The sequence below is a fragment of the Mus caroli genome, chromosome 10, assembly GCF_900094665.2.
Source record: "Mus caroli chromosome 10, CAROLI_EIJ_v1.1, whole genome shotgun sequence".
Taxonomy (NCBI): domain Eukaryota; kingdom Metazoa; phylum Chordata; class Mammalia; order Rodentia; family Muridae; genus Mus; species Mus caroli.
In genome coordinates, this window is record NC_034579.1 from 89594204 (window position 1) to 89603389 (window position 9186).

Below are 9186 nucleotides of genomic sequence, written 5' to 3' on the forward strand. Positions count from 1 at the left end.
AGGAATGTCGCTATCTGTTTTATGACCAGTACCTGGAGCACTAAGCCACAAAGGCTACACTCCCAAGCCTGGGCCCAAAAGCCTCGAATTTTGTTTTTACTTTGCTATACTTTTTTAATACTTCTTCACCTTCCACGTATATGTAGCAGGTGTGCATCTTGGTCTTTATGTAGGTCCCTCAACAACTAGAGTTGGGGCTTACCCTGGTTCTGTTGCCTGGCTATGGATCCGGCTCTCCATAACTGTGCTCTCATGTCTCAGAGTGGGAGAGAATGTAGCTAGTCCTGCAGTGACTTGAGGTATTAGGGTGGGTTGGTATGGGGGATCGGGGGTTCCCCCTTCTCAGAGGTGAAGGGGAAGGGGATGGGGAGAGGGGCTGTGGAGGGGGACTGGGAGCAGAGGGGGTTTGCAATTGGAATGTAAAGTGAAGAAGTAAATGGAGAAAAATGTAAATAAAAATAAAATAAAATAATGACTGAGTTTGAGAATACATTTTGTTTTTAATAGAATGTCCTTTGTTGATAGATCATGTCTTAGAGTTTTATTGCTGTGAAGACACCATGACCATGCCAACCCTTATAAAGGAAAATGAGGAGGAGTGGAGAGTTCTATATCTGGATTTGAGAGCATCAGAAGGTGTACTGAACTGAGCTACTGAGACCTCAAAGCCCACCCACTAGTGACACACTTCCTCCAACAAAGCCACCCCTACTCCAATGAGGCCACATCTCCTAATGGTGTCCTAAGAGCCTATGGCCTATGGGGCTATTTTTACTCAAAGCACCACAGCAGATATTGGCTAATTTGTTAGAATCATTGTAATTTATACTCAGAAGCTATCTGTCTGGAAGACCCCCTCAGGCACTCAAACCAGCAGTGAACATTGTTGTTGTTTGATATTTTAAACTTTCAAGAATTTCCAGGTTAGCTGCTAGGCATGGCACTTGCCATATCCTCTTCAAAGACAGTCTCCAGTTGTTTAGAATATAAGAAAGGGATAACCAATTCTGACGTGACGTGACAGAAATGAGCTCAAGTTCAATCAAAGGAGGCTCTGATGAGATGGGAAGGTAAGAGCTGTCCCACCTGTGCCCGGTGTCCACACACAGAACCCCACCATTGCTGTTAATGTAATGTGACAAAAATTTACCCCACAGCTCACAGCAACCTAACAACTGAAATGAAAGAACAAAGTAGCTAATAATTAAGTTATCTTTCCTCAAAAGGTCACAGCTGTTGTTTTCTTTTGTTGTTTGTTTGTTTGTATTTGTTGATAAATTGTATTAGTTCCTTGATGTTTAAAATGGCCATGGCAGTGACTAAGCGAAATTAAAAGGATCTCTTGTCCCACATTTCTTCTTGGCTTCCTCATCCTGAATTGGTTCTACTCATTTCCAACGTCTTTGGGGACCAGATATAGCCAGACTACGACCTCCGGTTACACCTGCTTCCTTGACCTGGGTGGGGTTCAGATCACTTCATAGTTCCATTCAGCCAGCCAGCCCCACCTCGCTCTGAGTTCCCAGAGCCCGCAGGGTTCTCCCCAGGAACCCAGACCATACCAGCTTCTTTCCTTCTGCTTTTTCCACAAATGGAAGGCTCAGCATCTCAGATTTGGGTTTTGATTGTATGAGTTTTTTTGCCAGAAGGTTAAGAAAATCCTCAATTCCTTTATGTTCTGGATAATTTCCTGTATGACTTAATGTCTCCCTAATTTATGTTATGCTTCAAACCCTGGAGAAATGGCTGAGGTGCCTAGTTAACATGACAATGCAGACCTGGCCTTCAGGTTCTCCCAGCAGAGCATCCCTCAGTCCCTACCTGTTACTGGGTATTGCTGGCTTACCCCACCTTCTACCCAGACCTTTCCAGCCCAGAGGCTGAGCTGCCTGTCCATCCAGAGGCTCTTCCCTATATAATACAGACATTTTGGTTACCTAACTGTTTTGTACCTTTGTTCTCCTGGTTCCCCTCCCCATCCCCTCCTTCCTCTCCCTCTCCTGGCCCAGCTCAGTCTGGTCTTGTCTGCTCTGGATTCTCCCAAATGTCCCTGCCTCTACATTCTCCCTTTTATCTACAATAAACTTTCTCCTCCACCACACCTAAGAGCACTCCTTTCCTTTCCTTTATATTTTTATTCTTTTTCATCTATTTACTGATAATATGGCTAGACCAAGACTGCAAAACACCAATTCTTGCCCCTGTGTATGATTATCTGACCCGCTTGTTCTAAACGATCAAACAAAATATGGAACAAAGTGTCTGTCAATCACATTAGTCAGCTTCCTGCTTCGTGGGGGGGGGGGCTTTCCAGCTTGGGCACACCCTGAACCAGCCCTTAGGGACCCTCCCCACGAACAAACTGTCCTTCAGCCAACCATTCTCTGTTCTTCCCGCACATCAGGTTTCCCTCTCATTCCACCTTTCCACTCCCATTTCTTGTTTATCACTCTCTCTGAAAGCAGCCAGTGTCCTCCGCCCACCTTTCTTTTGTGCGGTATATGCATGTGTGTATTTATATTGAGACCAGAGGTCCTTGTTGAGTGTCTCCTTTTATCACACTCAGTCTTATTTTTTTGAAATAGAGTCTTTGACTGAATCGGGAGCTCATTGTTAACTAGACTGGCTTCCTTGCGAGCCCCCAGAACCCGCCTGTCTCCATCCCTTCTACAGACTGCGGCCAGCTTTTAGATGAGGGATGTGAACATAGATTCTTGTGCGGCAAGGAGTTTAGCCACAGAGCCACCTCTCCAGCTCCTGTTTCGCGTTTTTGTTTTTGTTTTTAAAGATTTATTTATTTATTATATGTAAGTACACTGTAGCTGTCCTCAGATATTCCAGAAGAGGGCATCAGATTTCGTTATGGATGGTTGTGAGCCACCCTGTGGTTGCTGGGATTTGAACTCGGGACCTTCGGAAGAGCAGTCGGTGCTCTTAACCACTGAGCCATCTCGCCAGCTTTTGTTGTTGTTGTTGTTGTTTGTTTTGTTTTGTTTTTGTTTGTTTTTTTAAGATTTATTTATTTTATGCATGTGAGTATACTGTAGCTATCTTCAGACACCCCAGAAGAGGGCATCGGATCCCATTATAGATGGTTGTGAGCCACCATGTGGTTGCTGGGAATTGAACTCAGGACCTATAGGAGAATGGTCAGTGCTCTTAACCACTAAGCCATCTCTCCATCCCCTGATTTGTGTTTTTATGAAGGTTTATTTTTTACTTGAGAGAGAGAGAGAGAGAGAGAGAGAGAGAGAGAGAGAGAGAGAGAGAGAGACTGACTGTCTCTGAACTGGCCTAGAATTTATTATGTAATACAGCCTGGTTTCAAACTCATGGTTATGCTCCTGCCTCACATCTATGATTACTGAGGTAACAGGTACAACACTCCCAGCTGAGAGTCCTGTTTGCCGACCTTTTTGAGATGCTCACAGACTCTGGTGGCAGCGTTTCCACCGTGCTGCAGGAGCCTCCCCCTGCCCCTCAGTACCTTTCTACCCTCTGTGACCATCCTCTTGGATGCTCCGGCTTTGTGTTTGCCGGTTTTTTCAGACAATGTCGAGAATCCCTTCGAGGAGCTCCCGTCCCAGTCTGACTTGCGTCAGAACTTGGCACTTTGATGCCTGCTTCGTGCTAAGTTAGAGCAACGCTATTTTTTTTTTTTTTTAAGAGAAGAGAATTTTGCTACCCTTGTACACATTGAAAAGATCTATAGATGCAATTAGTCAGAAGCACGTGTCGGTAAGTATGAATGTTGAAGGCGGGGCGTGCTGGGTTCTGTGGAGCATGCGCTGTCTCCCCCACCTGCCATGCAGCGCCACGCTGCCACTTTGTTGACCCTGGCTTTCACCCCACTTGCAGACATTGACAAGTGAAGCCTTTGGAGCCTCAGTCACTCATGACTTGCCTCCTTTGTTACCTGCCTGATCTGCAGTCTTATGTTGGCCCTGATTCATGGTGGACAGCACATAAGGTTGTTGTCCCCGATGCCACGGGGGATGGTTGTGAGCCACCTTGTGGTTGCTGGGAATTGAATTCAGGATCTCTGGAAGAGCAGCCAGTACTCTTAACTACTGTGCCATCTCTCAAGCCCCTCAAACAATTAGTTTAATTAAGGCAGTCATTGGGAAAAATAGATATTTTCCTACTCTGTAACAATTAAAAATGTGTTTTGTTGGATTTTAAAGATAGGTGGGGGAGGTGGGTCATTGTTAAAACAAAAATATTCCTTGACCTTCATTGAGTTTTACAAACTCATTCATTTATTTTAGGTGGGGAGTGGGGGTGTTATGTGCATGACTGTGGACGTCAGGGGACAACCTGTGACAGTTGCTTCTCCCTTCTGACGCTTGCATTCCAGGGATTCAAGTCGGGCTATCTGGCTTAGCAGCCAGAGCCTTTACTGCTAAGCCGTTCCGTTTCCTCAACTGCAATGTACTGATCTGTGTTTCTAGTTTAGCCACTGAGCAGTACCACAAAATGGCTGTGACCTTGAACGGACAAAGAAGTCAGGAAGTGACAGTTCTGGGTGATGATAAGATAGGTAGGTCACAGCTTTAAGAATATCTCCCTCCAACTTTCCCTTGAAATGTGTGACCATCACCCTGCACCGTGATGGCTGGAGTACGTTTGTTTCCTGGTTAACTCACCTGCTTCATTTCTTCTCTGTGGGCTAAGCATGAACCCTAGCAAATTTCAGGGATGCAATGCCGGTCTGAGCCGCAGTTGGGGTGTGCCCGGTTCACACTGTCCACAGGCATCTCCCACTTGGTTTTAAAGTTCCAAGGTCCCCATTTCCAGGCATGACCTAAGGATGGAATGTGTGTCGCAGAGGCTTGTCAACGTTCTCTCCCTCCAGAACCTGCAGCCTCCCAGGTCCCAGTCTTCATGTTCACAGAGTACTCCTCTTGCTTGCTTCTCTTCCCTTCGCTCTTCTCTTTCTCATCGAAAGACCCAGACCCGATGCCAGTTCTTTTCCACAGGAGAGCACTTTGTGTGTCTCTAGCAGCTTCACAAATTGCTTTATGGTTTCGTTTTGTCCATTAACTTTGGTTTTGAACCGTGTAAAAACAAGCATCAAGCTTGTTACACCTCAGTGCTTGCCTTTCTTTTTCTCAGACTCCAGGGACAGCGCCCCTGCTGCTTTCATGTTGGTTTTTTTTTTTTTTTCAAAGTGAGCCAGCACCCTCTGTAGGCCAACCTGTGCAGAACGCCTCCAACCAAGTCAGCATGGGGTTTCTAATGCCGGAGTCCATTTGTCAAAACAACCGAGCCCATTTGTCAAAAACTATCCTGGAGAATCCATTCAACTCTCGAGGGACATAAAAGCCGAGAACTGGCTCTTTTGGTTGAGTTGCAACATCCCTAATTGGGACAGCAGACCACTAATGGGAAAGAAGGTTCTCCCTCTACCATTCTGTCTCTGCTCACACCCACATGTTAATGCTCGCTCCCCTTGTGACAGATTCGTTTATTCAGCGGCTCTTGGTACTTCCATTGGATGACAGCCTCCATCATAAGATCTGTCGTGTTTTATAAAAAGAAAGAACGCAGGGATATGTTTGGTGTAGTTGCGGTAAGGTGTGGGGGAAGGGGTGCCCCTGCGGACACATGCTGAAGCATCCCTTCCCCCTGAGGTACCAGTCACATATAGTATAGAATAGTTTATTCAGGGAATGGGGAGGTGAGCTGAGAGAAAGGCAGAGGTGGGGTGGAGAAGAGAAAAAAGAGAGAGGAGAATAGTAGAGGAGTAGAGGCCGGCCGTGAGCACATGGAGAGATTGGGGGGGGGAAGAATGGGGGGAGAGGGTAAGGAACAGGAACAGGAGTAAGAGAAAGAGGAGGGGGCAAGCAGCCCCTTTTATACTGAGTTAGGCACACCTGGCAGTTGCCATGTAACTGTGGGGCAGAGCCTAGACTAAATGCCAACAAGGTCTGCTGTGGGGAAATAGATTGTTTTCATTCTAATGAATGGGTAAGAACACTGACCTCTAGATCTTAAAGACGAAATGCTTGATTGGAGACAGTGTCACAGTAAAAACACTTTCCTAGGGGCTGGTGAGATGGCTCAGAGGGTAAGAGCACTGACTGCTCTTCCAAAGATCCTGAGTTCAAATCCCATCAACCAGATGGTGGCTCACAGCCACCCGTAATGAGATCTGATGCTCTCTTCTGGTGTCTGAAGTTAGCTACAGCGAATGTACTTACATTCGTAGCATACACAAGGCTTATCTGTAGTCTGTCTGTCTGTCTGTCTGTCTGTCTCTCTCTCTCTCTCTCTCTCTCACACACACACACACACACACATACACACACACACAAAATAAAATGAATAAGCACTCTAAGAGTATAAAGCAGGTGATCTGGAGAGAGCAAGTCATCAGGGTAGTCATGGTGGGATTCTAGATGGTAATGACGGATGAAGGACGGACAAATTCATCAGCTGCATGTAGTCCTATGACCATGGCCAACCCCACACCCAAATCCTAATCTCTGTGCTTTCTTAGTTGCATCCCACATGCTGTGTGTTGAGTTATCCCATAAGGACTCTAAAGGAGGAGTTAGCTCTTACAGCTGCCCATCACAGACTCTTTAGAACTTTGGAGGTGGCAGGCTGGAAATCTGATCAACTGGGGGCCATGTGGTGTTACACAGTGGGGTTTTGTATGTTTTCCTTATATGTACAAAAGATTTGCTGCCGTCCATGACCAATGCGGAAGCAAGGAAATGGCTTCCTCTGTGTGAACAGTTCAGGGGGTGAGGATCAAATCCATGTACATGATAAAAGATTGCTCTGTCACTGACCTACCCCCTGGCCTCTCGTGGTAGAATGGCTGATGCTGAACTTACTTTCTGTATTGTGAAAGGAGTCTGGTTGTGTATTTAAATGGGCACCTTTAGACTTTTAATTAATTTATTTCTTCTATCGCTTATTTAATCTTGGAACTCTCTCTATGCAGCACAACCTGGTCTTGGACTAAAAATGCAGTTTTGGTCAAGAAGAAGGAAGACTAAAGTGTGGATACTTCAGTCCTTCTTAGAATGGGGAACAAAATACCCATGGAAGGAATTACAGAGACAAAGTTTGGAGCTAAGACAGAAGGAAGGACAATCCAGAGACTGCCCCACCTGGGAATCCATCTCATAAACAACCACCAAACCCAGACACTATTACATATGCCAGAAAGACTTTGCTGACAGGACCCAGATATAGCTGTCTCTTGTGAGGCTATGCTAGTGCCTGGCAAATACAGAAGTGGATGCTCACAGTCAGCTATTGGATGGAACACAGGGCCCCCAATGGAGGAGCTAGAGAAAGTACTCAAGGAGCTGAAGGGGTCTGCAACCATATAGGTGGCACAGCAATATGAATTAACCAGTACCCCCAGAGCTTGTGTCTCTAGTTGCATGTGTAGCAGAAGATGGCCTAGTTGGCCATCAATGGGAAGAGAGGCCCCTTGGTCTTGCAAACTTTATATGCCCCAGTACAGGGGAACACCAGGGCCAAGAAGTGGGAGTGGGTAGGTAGGGGGGCAGGGTGCAGGGAGGGTATAGGGGACTTTCGGGATAGCATTTGAAATGTATATAAAGAAAATAACTAATAAAAAATTGGAAAAAATGCAGTTTTGGAGGGCCAAAGAGACGACTCAGTGGTTAAGAGGACTGTCGCTGCTCTTTCAGAGGTCCTGAGTTCAATTCCCAACAACCATATGGTTGTGCACAACCATTTATACTAGGGTCTGATGCTCTTTTTTGGCATGCAATTATATATGCAGATAGAGCACACATATACATAAAATAAAATAAAAGTAAATGAATGCATGAAAAAAATTCTGGCAAAAAAACAAATGCAGCTGTCTTGCTTTAGCCTCCCAATTGCTGGGATGATAGCCATGGACCATCATGCCTGTCTAACATCTATCTACCTGCCTGTCTATCTGTTCATGCATTTACCCATTGATCTGTCTGTCTGTCTGTCTGTCTGTGTATCTTGTCTCCTTGGTAGCCCAGGCTGGCCTTAATCGTGATCCTGAGCCTCCCAAGTGCTGGGACTGCAGATATGTACTACCATGTCTGGCCTAATTAAAGTTTGAATAAAAGGAAGTGCTTTGACTATTAGAGACTCAGAATATCATTCTCCACAGGCTCATTCTGCTTGCGCTGTTGTTTTGAACGTAATATGATAACTTCTGAGCAACAAATGGGGCTGGGCAGGAAGCCATGTTCCTCCAGGACACCAATAGCTCTATGACAGTAGCTAGGGGCAGGGTTTGAAGGAGTCATTGCTATAGGTTGGATGTTGAATGTCTTCCAGTATTTCTGTGTCAATGGTTTGATCCCACTGTGGCACTAATGGGCAGTGGGATCTGGTAGGAAGTCCTTAGGTCATCAGGAGCTTGAAGGGGATTGTGGGACCACGATCAGACTCCTGAGTCTCTGGCTTTCAATGAGAAAATTTTCCGTCTCAAGCATTCTCTGATGATAACTTCCATCCATCCCAATAGCTCTACCAGATCTTATGCAAGTAGCTTAATTTGCCTCTTATTCATTAATTATCTGTTCCTGGGTTACTTACAGCAACGGGAAGCTGAGTAATATTGGGGCAATCATTTGGGCATAAGGCGTACAGAAAGAGCTAAGAGAGAAATGCTTGGCAGATCGAATGGGGTCTTTGAGAGCTTATTTCCACGTGGAGACTTGCCTATTGCTGTTATACAATAGCATAATTGACTGTTGTCTGAAGTCTGAAAAGGCAGAATGATGGAGCAATGCTAGCTAGATACATCACAGATAACTAACAAATAGCACACTTAAATACTGGAAGGCAATGAGATTAGCAATAGCATCTGATCCTGCCCCTAGAGGCATTGCTGTTATGGCTGCTGTATCACATGTGTATCAGTAGGTGGCAGAGACGAGACAGGCTGTGTCTATGCTCAAGTGTTCTGACCTGGGATACCCCCGGAAAAAGGCAAGCCTAAGACAACCACCAGTCTGGTGTCTGGGGCCCAGGACAGGAAGCTAGCGTGAGACAACTACCAGTCTGGCACTTTGCAGGCTTGGATAAGCTCCCAAGGTAGGGAACGAGCCAGAGACTAGAAGACCCCCACCTGAACTGCTGGCCCAAGGCAGTTCAGAGTGAGCCCAAGATAGAAGAGCCTTGCATGGGGCCATGCAAGTGGGGCAGGGA

General features: G+C 45.9%; 1 non-coding gene across 1 annotated transcript; it reads left to right on the forward strand.

Moving 5' to 3' along the window:
* Positions 1 to 8847: 8847 nt before the first annotated feature.
* On the forward strand, positions 8848 to 8981 carry LOC115032239. The gene has a single exon (XR_003837893.1). It is a non-coding gene; the product is annotated as a small nucleolar RNA SNORA17 (small nucleolar RNA).
* The last annotated feature ends 205 nt before the right edge of the window (positions 8982 to 9186 follow it).